The sequence below is a fragment of the Cheilinus undulatus genome, linkage group 6, assembly GCF_018320785.1.
Source record: "Cheilinus undulatus linkage group 6, ASM1832078v1, whole genome shotgun sequence".
NCBI classification, from domain to species: domain Eukaryota; kingdom Metazoa; phylum Chordata; class Actinopteri; order Labriformes; family Labridae; genus Cheilinus; species Cheilinus undulatus.
In genome coordinates, this window is record NC_054870.1 from 9,475,833 (window position 1) to 9,488,588 (window position 12,756).

Here is a 12,756-nt window from a genome sequence, read left to right on the forward strand (position 1 = left end):
ACAAACCCAGAGGAAGTTTGACTTCACACTTTCTTTAGGGAGCCATTATTCAAAGTTTATTTACAAGGATTATATTTTACTTTACATTAATATGCAGAATGTATCCTATTATACCTTTTTGGAAACCCTTACAAACAGACTCAAAATGTGTTGGCTCAAGTCTTTATTCTATTTACCTATTATTTAACTCACTTATAAGCTAAATCTTAAGAGCAGGCATTTTGCCCTTAGATAACTAGAAAAGCACTTAGAGAGCGCAGACCTCCGCCATTAGCCCCATCTCCCAATAGTGAAGAATCCTTTTAAAACATTCCTGAATCCAGATGGTGATCCAGATCACTCCCAAAATCTAATTTGCCGATTACTCCCTCCCCAGTGGGGTGGAGACACGGTGAGGCAAAGCGTGGGCTTTGCTACATGTGGACTGTCATGGCAGAAGCACCCTTGGTCTCTGAACCATGACTGAAAGTCATGGCAGAGGGTGAATATTCCTCTGTTCCTCCCAGCATTGTGAGTATTCTTGCTACAATTCGCTGTCTTTTTCTCTGTTACGCTCCGACTCATCTCCTCCATCTTTCATCTTTCAAACTCTTTAAACTCCAAAACTTTGAATAGAAACACACCCAAAACATGCTGCTGGAATTGAGGTTACTCATGTCTGCCACCTCCTGGTGTAAAGTGGTAACAGCGCAGACCTCCACCATTAGCCCTATCTCCGAATAGTAAAGAATCCTTTAAAAAATTCCTGGATCCATACAGTGATCTGGATCAGTCCCAAAATCTAATCAGTTCTTCCTTATGCAATTTCTGACATTTTCTGAAAATTTCATCAAAATCCATCCATGACTTTTTGAGTTATGTTGCTAAAAAATGAACAAACAACTAATAAACAATCCCACCCAATCACATAACCTCTTTGGCGGAGGTAATAATGATAATATGATCTGGAAACAGTTATGCCTTCTTTGTAAAATGTACCTGCAGAGTGGCTGGTGCAGCAAAATAAAATGTAATGCCCAGTAAGAAGAAACTTTAAACCCTGCAAGCATTCAGAATAAACGGTGTATCAAATTACAGCAGACTGTCTTTAATGTGTCCTCACGGGTTGCAGGGATTTCTTATTTGCCTGACAGCTCAGCAGAAATAACACCAAGTTTCAACACTGTCAGTCAAATGCTGAACTGAGACTGAGGGGGTTGTTCAAAGTCTCTTTAAAGACCCTGCAAAGTAAAAATAAATCTGTATTTAGGTTTGTTGTATGATAGGTCACTGTGTTATGAACTCTTAGTCAAATTTCAGTCAAATAAAACATTTCTGTTTGTAAAATTAAGCTTCAAAATCATGAAAAATGAGGCAGTAAAATCTACTCCAGGATGGTGTGGTCATTATTTTCTTCACCAATGGTGTAAACAAATGTACACTACAGAAAGAAGAGAGAAGCCTTAAGTTAAAAAGAAATTAATGGCAAAGTACATTTTGACAATGACCTGAGTTAAACTTAAATTCAGGATAAAGTATAGCGAATTAAATCCAACCCAAAGAAAACTGGCCTTCTCTGTAGTTGTTTGGAGGAAAAAGAATAATTTCTCCATATAGTATCTAAAACAGACTATATTTGCTACTTTTCTGCTTCTATATTTGTGATTTATGATTTAATTTTCATGCTCCAGTACCTGTCAGGGTTTCCAAAGTGTTCTCATTACCAGGACTCCCTTTAGAATACAACCCTGTGTCTTCAAGAGATTACTAGAATGAATAAATGTTTAAAAAAATGAGCAAGTTAAGCAGAATTTGTCCAGAAAAGCAGCATTGTATTTAAGATGTCTGGTCCACTTAACTGAGCGAAGGATGAAGGTAAATCTGATCAACTTGGCTGTACCTCTACTACAAAAAAGCAGATTTTTTCCTCTTGTTTGTGTTTATGTGCACTTTTGAAACTCTACACGAAGGTGACAGAGACTGAAGAGAGAGGAAAGTGCAGTGGTGTTCGCGGGGCAGCAGGAAACATCATTACTCATGGTGTAATAAACTTAATATGTCCCAGCCTTGGTTCAGAGCGATGGTAGGAGGTCGGAGTGGAATGTGATTACTGAGCTCCTGCATGTAAAAGCCCTCTCTGATTCTCCTCACCGTCTGACTCTCTGCTACAGGTAAAAAACAGGAAAATGAAACTTTGGCTCAAGGATGAAAATTTACATAATTTTTCTGTGACTTTGCAAACAGATCTGAAGCAAATGTTTTGGACCTGGAGAGAAACATTTGACCATCCTGTGATGATTTAAAAGCCCAGCAGTTTCTTGGTGTTTCTGTTATGACAAAGTTCAACAAGGAACAGGTCTTGTCATCACATTTTGAGACAATAAGACCAAGGGAAAAGAAGCCAGTTCACAGCTTTAACAACTTTATTTAAGATTTAACATGTGAAATTACCCTTGGCAGGATGACCGCGTGGCCTAATGGATAAGGCGTCTGACTTCGGATCAGAAGACTGAGGGTTCGAGTCCCTCCGTGGTTGAAAGAGGGACTTTATGCAAAGATCACCTCCTACGTGCTTAAATTGTGTTCTCTGACTGAATATAGCTGTTTCCATCAGGGGCCTGCTTTGATTCAGTATGCTGTGGTATTAACCTGGCATGGTAGATGGATTTGTTTCACACATCCATCTGGAAAACCACTCATAGACAGGAAAGGGGATGGGGCAGAGCCTTGAAAAAAAACTTGGAAGGTGATTGGATGAACGTTCTGTCTGTCACATCTTTACGGGCCAATCAAAGCAACAAAACACGTGATGTAGCCGCTACCAAGCTGTGCCCCTACCAAAGGAGTGTGTCGCATGCTGACGTGCCATCAGTGCAACCCCCTAATGTTGTGTGAGTAGCTCCACCTTTTTGGGACAGATAGGTAATATTGGTACCCCTACGCAAGGGTGCTGAAAAGTGGCAAGGTACGGTCGATTTTTTGGGACTCTTTCCAACTTTTTCTATATGGAAACACAAAAAAGGGGTGTCATTCCTCATCAAACTGAACCAGACCACTTGGTGGAAACGACCTATAAATCGGCTGGGGGGATGTTCAACAGAAGTAAGCTGGTTAGCTCAGATGTTTATGGCGTGGTGCTAATAACGCCAAGGTCCTGGGTTCAATCCCCACACTGACCACTGACCGTCAGACAAACTTGTCGCTCATCATTGAAAAATGTCTGCCAGATCTGTAAATTGCTACCAATGTGCACTTGGTCCAAAGTGAAGGAATTACTGACCATGAAAAGTGAATAAATTTCAAGGTGAGGAAAAACCAAAAACTTGTGATGAATGCTTGACAGAATGACCTGATGGACGAAGCGCCTGACCTTGGATCAGAAGACTGAGGGTCAGAGTCCCCATGTGGTTCCAAGGGCGGCTTTATACAATGGGCACTTCTGAAGTCTTTTCTGAATGGATTTTTCAGCTGGGGAGGGATGTTCAACAGAAGCAGCCTGGTGAGCTCAGATTGTTATGTCGTGGAGTTAATCATGGATCATGGGTTCAATCCCCATACTGACCACTGACTTTCAGACGAACTTCTGACCTGAGGGTTTGAGTCCCTTCATGGTTGCAAGAGCAGCTTTATGCAATGGACACTTCTGAAGTTTTCAGATTGTGTTTCCTGATTGGATTTATCGGCCTGATAGAAGATGTTTGGGTGTGGTCCAAATGCAGGCAGATAAGCTTAGATGATTAGACTGTGGTGCTAGAAACACCAAGGTCATGGATTCAGTCCCTATACTGGCCAATGACTGATGGACAAACCTAATGTTCTTCATGTTGTATCTTTGTCTGTAAATGTGTTCTTTGACGTTCTTTGCCCACCTATTATGCCGAGTTTTCATGTCAGCAGATGTTCCTTAGCGGAGTCATGATTACCTGACCTTGATGATTAAAGACTCTTCTTTTTCAATAACAATTAAGAAGAGGAAAATTGAAAAATTGTGACAAATGTTTGCCAGGATAACCACGTGGCCTAATGGATAAGGCATCTGACTTCGGATCAGAAGATTGGGGGTTCGAGTCCCTTCGTGGTTGCAAGAGCAGCTCTGTACAATGGATACTTGTAAAGGGTTGAAATTATGAAACTGTGTTCTCTTACAGTTATGGCTCTGGAGTCTCAGAACCTTGGTGCTTTCTGTCCTACCAGCCTGCATTCAAACCAGTTTAGGAGGAGACTCCTCGGGAGGGTGTATTGCAGGTGGTTTCTTGAGTTTTTTAATTATTTGGTCTGGTGTTTGGGTGAACCCAACCTTTGCCATGTCTTCCACAATTTCGGCACATAACTTCCTTGTACTACTCCCCAGCTTCACCTGGAATTCTGTCGGCATGTCTTCTCAACTTAAAATATGGTCTGCCCACTGATGATGTCACGGTTCACGAAAAGGAACCAACTATTTTTCAGTTCCAGCTGAGAACCAACTTTTCATGTTCAGAACGATTTTTTTTTTTTTTTTGGTTTGAAATGGCTGGCCAGTTCAAGATTCGTGTTTCAGACAGACACGGTTCTAGTTCTAGTTCTGTTTCCGTTCGGGAGTCTCACAGAACCTTGGTGCTTTCTGACGAAACAGCCTGTGTTCACACCAGTTTAAGCGGAACCAAAGTGGGAGGACATAATGGACATGTATTACCATGTCGAGCTCTACTTTTGCCAAAAGTCTTTCCTGCACTCCTGGTCTTCCTTCTTCAGTGTCTTGAGTTAATTAATTATTTGATCTGGTTTTCAGGTAAACCCAGCCTAGCCCTAACCTAGAAAGTGATAAAAAACACTTTTGAACTATTTTTGGTTCCAGCTGAGAACCAACTTTTCATGTTCAGAACAAATTTTTTCTTGGTTGCGGGCTGGATCAAAATTAGGTTCAGAAACTGGAACTAGCACGGAGCCCTGCTGGTCTGAAGGCCTATGATTGGATTTATTGGCCCTATGTTGGGGTTTTGGACAAAAGCAGGCCAGTTAGCTCAAATGGTTAGAGTGTGTTGCTAATAATGCCAAGGTCATGGGTTCAGTCCCCATTCTGGCTAATGACTGACATATAGATCTATTAACAGGATTTGTTTTATGTTACGACCCCCCCCCCCCCCATGATTAAACTCTACAGTCTGCCTGACTTACTTCTGCATTTTGGGCTCCTCAAATCTATCATTTAAATGTCTAAATTCAAATGTATTGTCATCTACTGTTGCACTACAAGGAAAACATGATTCACAAGTGACTCACATGTGACCAGAGTTTCAGTCTCACGCCAGGTAAGTTAGTTTGAAGTTAAAACTTCACAGTGGTGAAGATTTAAGAAAGCCTCTGTGCCACAGATTCTCCTCGGCTCCAGTCGATTCTCCTCATTTGATTGGACGCAGTAAAAAGGATTTTAAAGGCTCAACACCAAACTAAATGAGGTGTTAAAGCAGACATTTAGTGGGTGCTGACAGGAGAAAATCTATCACGGTGTAAAACACGGTTTTTAATTGTGCACATGGTTTTTCCCTCCAGCACACACAGAGCTCAGCGGGTTTTTGGTCTGACTCTACTGTTTCCTCTGGATCTGATCCAAACTCAGACTCTCCTCTCCTCACTTTCATCGGCTGAATTACGCCATCATGTTTCTCCTCCTTCATAAAGTGTCACATTAAACTAGATAAGAAGAGACTCTGACAGGGACGTCCCGATTGGGATCTAAGTCATTTAAGACTGAGGATCTGCTGATAAAAGCCTTTTGTTTTCAGAGAAACTTAAGCTCCCTGTGTAAACTTTAAGTTCATTCAAGTCCATAAAATCGATTTTATATTTATCTGTGACTTGAATAACTTCACACTACACCCACTCGGTTAATTAGTGTGGGTTTTATGTTTTTACAGAGTTATGAAAAATCAAAGAAACCCACTTAAATCATTCTGGTCTAGTGTATCTTTTTTCTAGATTTTCCTGAGTTACTTGATTGATCTGTAATGATAGTTATATTCATCCACTCTTGTAAAGGGATGCACAATAGTATTAGCACAACACCAGTACCACCTTATGGACCAATCCAGGGAAAACCAGCAGTTACAAGCCTCCATTACTGTGCAGATGTGTCAGTATAACATTTGCACGTTTAAATACACATAGCTGAACCATATCTACTTTTAACATGACTTCTGTATACCATTTTTTTAAGGATATGATGAAGGATCTGATGATTTCTCAGCTGCTCAAACAATCTCAACAAACTTTAACTCTGGAAATGCACAACACACACTGGGAGAGTGGACACTTTACACAGATTTAGTGAGCACACAGAGGATTAAGACATTCTTCAGAAGTGGATTAAGAATATTATAACTATCTTGGCCCCTCTGAGCGATTTGTAGAAAGTATTTTATCATTAATCTCCAAGCCAATATTGAAATAAACTCACATATTAAGTTTGTCTAGTGATCATGTACAGTAAGAGCTGTCCGTAATCACAGAGCAGAGTGAGGAATAAAATAACTTTTTTAAGCTTGAGTAAAAACCTTTTTGTAAAAGTGTTTTACTAATGCTGAAAAACTATGTAATCCTAAAGATATGACGCTACACAGCAGAAGAATGACGGAAAATTCAACAGAACTTCATAACAATAAGGTCATGTTTTTTTCTGTATCTCTCCAGATTAGGCAGTTGTTGTAAACAATGTCAACCATGTAAAACCCAAATTAATTTAAGATTGTCTGATTTAGGTTTTTTCAGCAGCTGTGTGAGTCAAACCAACTATCCGTGCTGCTGTCACAGTCAGCAAGCAAACAGCAAGCAAACTGCTGTAATGGCAGGCTCGTAAGTCACCCTTTTATAATCCTCAACTAGTAATTCAGATGGTCTAATGTTTTTCTCTCTTCACTCTTTTTCGTATCCCTCAAGTTTAACACTTAGAGAGATTCCTGCTCATGTCTAATGTTATTTCTAAAAATATTAGTCAGACTTTGCAGAGGTGCAGACACCATCGAACAGCAACTTGTACAGACTCTTAATTTATCATCAAAATTAAAGATAACATTAACTTAAGCTCACTTTTACAACAGTTATCTTACTTCTGTCAAGTGTTATGTTTTTGTTTTTATTAGAGCTGTCAAACTTTCACAATTTTTAACTGCGATTAATCTCAGAATTTCTTTGGTTTATCAAGATTTATCTCCCATTTTTCACTGTAGAAATCTAACTTGATTAAAATAGAAGGAACAAGTTTTGAAGTATTGGGTGCACTACTGATAACTAGTTGATAAAACACATTAGATTAAGTTTCTTAAATTATGTAAGATACATGCAAAGTGAACAAAGATTTTCTGGGGGCTAACTACTTAAGTCGAGCCAACTAAAATATATATATTTCTATTTGAAACATTTTCTGCCATGTCAACATTTTTAGCTATCATCATGCTATACTACATGGCAACATGAAGTATTAAGCTGGATCCCTCAAAAATGCTCTGAAACTTATTCCTTAACTATTTTATTTTGGGCCCTGTAGCGCCACATTATGTTATAACGCCGCATTATGTAATGACACCTAACCTTGACCCTAGGACTTAAGGTGGGCTCCAGGGTATACCCTACTACCTTGCCCTAACCCTAACCGCTTAGTGGCTTACAAAATGCTGTGTTATTACATAATGAATTGAAAATGTATGGCATTATTACATAATGTGGCCCTTAAATGCAGATCAGATCACATTTGTTTACCAATTAATGCAGAAAACTAGATAATTTCAAGGGTTTACATTCTTTTTCTTACTACTTTATATCATATTGTGCAGCATTCACAACCCATGAACACAGAACATAAATCCCACAGGTTGTAATTTTACTTTGACCAGTAATTTGTTTCAAAATACCAGTTTGATGCATTTTTTGAGACAGAGATGTTTTGCTCCACACATCATGCAAACCATGTGTTCATGATTTGTCCATACTTTCTAGAACAATTTGCAAAAGTTCCAACTGTGTGTTTAAATTCAGGAAGACATAAAATCATTCCTTCATTCAACACAATTCATACTGAATTTGCAATACGAGACCAAATAATTGCAATTAGATGTTTTTGTTCATTTGATTTTAATTTTGGAGGAAAATTTGCTTAGAAAATTGTAGATATTTTCATGAAAATTTGAGAAATGTGTTTTTAAATTTTTAAGAAGCTGAGTTGAATTTTGGTGGGAAATTTGCTGTAAAAATTTAAAGTATCTTCTTGAAATTTTGAGAAATTTATTTCTAAATTTTGGGGAAATTTGTTTGATTTTTTTTGGGGGGGGGTTATTTTTTAAGTTTTATTTATTTCATGAAAATTTTAAACATTTTTCTGTAAATTTGGGTGAATTTTATTCAAATTTCTTTGAAATTTGTTGTTATTGTCATGGAATTTTTTGAAATTTATATGTTATTTTAGGGGAATTTGATTTGAGATTTAGATAAAAATGTAATATGTCCTGCTGCATTTTTTAACTCACAGAAGGTTCAATATTTCTTGGACCTGAAATGTGTTTCAAAATTCCAGTTTAATACATTTTTTTTTGAGGCAGAAATTTTTTGCTCTACACATCATGCAAACATCCAATCAGCAATATTTTTCTAGAATAATTTGCAAAAATGTCTACTTTCCTTGTTTTGTATGTGTTTGTTTTTTTAAAAAATAAGAAAGACATAAAATCATTGCCTTCAATTCATATTGAATTTGAAATATGAGACAAAATAATAACAATCAGATATATTTTTCAAAATTGTTGAGCCCGAGCTTAGGCTACCGTATTTTGTGTGCTGATAAGATACTTCACATTGCTACATTTGTTGAATGTGATGTGGCAATCAATAGTTATTATGAATGAAAAGTGTTTTGCGCTGTGTAAATTATTGAATTACGCACACCATCAGTTGCTGTACATAGGACCTAACCAAAGGAGCAATGAAACATGAGCCAGCACCATCAAACACGAGTCAACACATTTTTCCTGACTGTGTGTGAATCCAGAAACCACAAACTGTAACAAAATGAACAATCTAGCTCCCAAAAAGTCAAGTCAAAACATGTAGAGCTCCCCCTGCAGGCTGGCTGAAATGTAGATCATATGCTCCGCCTCCTCCATGTTAACAGATGGGACATAGGTCAAGCTAAAAAAAATCAAAACACCACACAAATACATTTTTTCTCAAACACATTTTCTGTTACTACTCAGTTCTTATCAGACTGATTTATGTCCAAGTGTTCGTACTGACTGACAGCTCTGTTGGTAAATATGATTCCTGCTGTGCCAGATCATCAGAGTAGAAAAGGAACATGAGAGAAAATTCAATAAAAACTAACACAAGAATCTGTCTAGCTGTGGATTGTACCCACCTGAGGGAGCTTTGATGATCTATCAGGACTGTTAATGTGTGTTTGAGTAAGAGGAAGGTGCAGAGCCTCAGTGCAGCACAGACTCAGAGTCCAAATTACATCATTAGCACAATGTTAAGCCCCTGCCAAGAGGCTATTTTGGCTTCAGTTCTTTATAACGAGATGATGTTTACAGGCGTCATCCATCTTTATTTTCAGTCATTGCCAAAAACTGACAAAGTGAATGATTCTCTCAGCCTTGGTAGAAACACTCACTTTAAAAGTGCAATAACTAATTGGGCAAACATCACACAGATTTAAGCAGAAAAAGTCATGCAGGTTTCCAGCCCCCACATTTGGATTTCAAACCCCCGTATCAGTCCAACCATGCCTCTTTTTTAGCCTCTTTTTTAGCCCTCAGCATGATAACAGCTCCAGGCCCTGAGCTCAGTGCAGACCCACTTTCTCTTTGCTGTTAGCCAGGCCGCTCTGCACCATCTGCACTGTGCTGGAAGCTGGAACAAACACATTCCTACAAACAATAGTCAAAAAGGTCTGCTACACGTTTACATCATTTTTTTTCTTTACTGCAAGACAAATAAGCTGCATGAACTGTAACCTATTTATGTTTTCAGTGTGTGCATCATCTGGGAGGAAGAGTCAGTTTTTAGAGACACTTTAGAGGCTTAGGATATATTTTGGAAATCTTCTTTACTGCTCAGTTGGGAGTAAAGGCAGTAACAATCTGCTGTAAAGTAAGTCTCATACAATCCGAGGAGACCTCCTCTGTGCACACTAAAACAAAATCCAGATACTGCGTGCAAAGGAGAGGCGGTATAATAACCTGAGAGATGAGGGAAAGTAGAGCGTTATCTGGATGGAAACTAGCTGCACCCGGTGGACATCACATTTATTTTCTGTTAGAACTGCAGAGCACATTTTTCTATGAGGTATCAGTTAACCTGATACAGCAGTGAGGAAGGTGGTTTTAAAAATGGAGTCCCTGCTCACAGATCCAACACTGTGTGAGCGTAACACAACTTTTAAAATATGTAGGAAGGGAAATGTTCTCAGTGAAGGATTATCTTTCCAGAACCCTCTGGATATCAACTTTGAAAATAGTTAAAAAGCCCGATTTGAAAGTTTAGTCTCAAGCATCCACAAAAATCAGAATAAAATAGATGTTAACAACAAGCACATTACATTCAAAAACAGCTTTTAGTTTAGTTTTGAGACTGAGTCACAGCTTAATTCAAATATCCTTGCAGTTCAACAATAAGGTTTAAAAATGCCCTTTTAATACGTCAAAGTTAGAATTTGGCAACAAGTCTGACATTTCACAAAGAAGAGGGCAATGATTTGCTGAGAATGATTTGTACAGTGATCCATCCATCTACCTACTCATTAAACCATCCAAACATGAAGTGGGAAAAGCTTATTATTTTTGAGACATAAATGTTTCAGATCATCAAACAAATTTTAATATCAGACAAAGATAAACAGAGTAATAGAAAATGCAGTTTTAAAATGATAATTTCATTTATTAAGGCAAAAAGTCATCCTAACCTAGCTGGTCCTATGTGAAAAAGTCCACTAATCCATCCATTTTCTATACCACTTATCCTGTTGGGGGTCATGGGGGGATGGAGCCTATCCCAGCTGTCATTGGGCAAGAGGCGGGGTACACCCTGGACTGGTTGCCATTCAATCGCAGAGCTGACATATAGAGACAGACAACCAAGCACAGTCACACTCACACCTTACCTAAAGCCAATTTTAGAGTGATCATGTAACTTAATGAGCATGTCTTTGGTGGTGGGAGGAAGCTGGAGTACCCGGAGAGAACCCACACATGCACGGGGAGAACATGCAAGTTCAGCATCAAAAAGCTCTGTCTGGGAAGCGAACCAAAGACCTTCTTGCTGTGAGGCAACAGCGCTAACCCCTACACCGCCGTGTAGCCCACGTGAAAAAGTAATTAACCCCTACGTAACATCTGGTTGTGTCATCTTTGGCAGCAACAACTGCAAGCAGCTGTTAGTGATCTGGTCTGCCTGCAGAATTGGACGGGCCCCTGAAAAACCCAAAGAATGGGCCCTCCCCATTTGTGAATCATTGATGACATCATACCATAGGTGAGAGCTGGGAGGAAGATTGACTAGTAAATCGAAAGCTTCGCCTTCCGGCTCAGCTCCCTCTTCACCACAGCAGTGGTGAAGAGGGAGCTGAGTTATAAAACTATAGACGCTGCATCAATCGGCCTGTCAGTCTCACGCTCCCTTCTACACTCACTCGTGAACAAGACCCCAAGATACTTTAACTCCTTCACCTGAGGCAGAGACTCACTCCCCACCTGGAGGGAGCACTCCACCGTTTTCCGGGAAAGAACCATGGCCTCGGACTTGGAGGTGCTGACTCTCATCCCAACCGCTTTGCACTAAGCTGTAAACCATCCCAGTGCCTGCTGGAGGTCCCCCGCAGCCAACAGAACAACATCATGGAATCCTGAGGTCCTCAAACTAGAAACCCTCCTACCCTCAGCTGCACCTTGAGATCCTGTCCATGAAAATCACAAACAGGATCGGGGACAAGGGGCAACCCTGGCGGAGGCCAACATGCACCTGGAATACGTCTGACCTTGTGCCACATATGTGGACACAACTCTCACTTTGGTCATACAGGAACCTGATGGCTTGCCATAGTGGCCTCAAGACCCCACATTCTTGCAGCACCACCCACATTACACCTCATGGGACACGGTTGTGAGCCTTTTCCATGTCCACAAAACGCATGTAGACTGAATGAACAAACTCCCATGCTCACTCAAGAAGTCCTGCAAGAGTAAAGAGCTGATAAACTATCCCACAACCAGAACAAAATCCACATTGTTCATCTGGAGTTTTACAATTGGCTCCTTTCCAGCATCCTAGAGTAGACTTTACCAGGGAGGCTGAGTAGTGTGCTACCCAGATAATTCGAGCACACCCTTCAGTCACCTTTTTTTAAAAATGGGGACCACCACCCCAGTCTGCCACTCCACAGATACTGTCCAAGACCTCCACGCGACAAGGCATGTCAGCCATTTCAGCCCCACAACATCCAGAGCTTTCAGCATCTCATCATGAACACTGACCATAACTGAGTCAAGTGAGTCCTGCAGGTCTTTAATTGTAGTTTTGGTTTCTTGTGTGACCCCCTGGATGAGCTGTTGATGCGCTCTTGGAATAGGTTTGGTGGGCAGGCTACTCCTGGAAAGGTTCACAACCGTTTCAAGTTTTCTCCATTTGTGGATAATGGCTCTCGTTGGTCACTGGAGTCCCAAAGCCTAGGATATTGTTTTGTAACCATTTAAAGAATGATAGATGTCAGTGACTCTGTTTCTCATTTATTCTTAAATTTCCTTAGATGGTGCCATG

At 39.8% G+C, this 12,756-nt stretch overlaps 1 protein-coding gene and 2 non-coding genes across 4 annotated transcripts in view; 2 read left to right on the forward strand and 1 right to left on the reverse strand.

The window, feature by feature from the left end:
* The window catches only part of LOC121510899 (serine/threonine-protein kinase 32C-like), a 198,051-nt gene that overhangs the window by 89,066 nt on the left and 96,229 nt on the right, over window positions 1-12,756 (reverse strand). The gene's annotated exons all lie outside the window — the stretch shown is intronic.
* trnar-ucg lies at window positions 2,443-2,515 on the forward strand. Its single transcript has one exon. It is a non-coding gene; the product is annotated as a tRNA-Arg (tRNA).
* Window positions 3,989-4,061, forward strand: trnar-ucg. The gene has a single exon. It is a non-coding gene; the product is annotated as a tRNA-Arg (tRNA).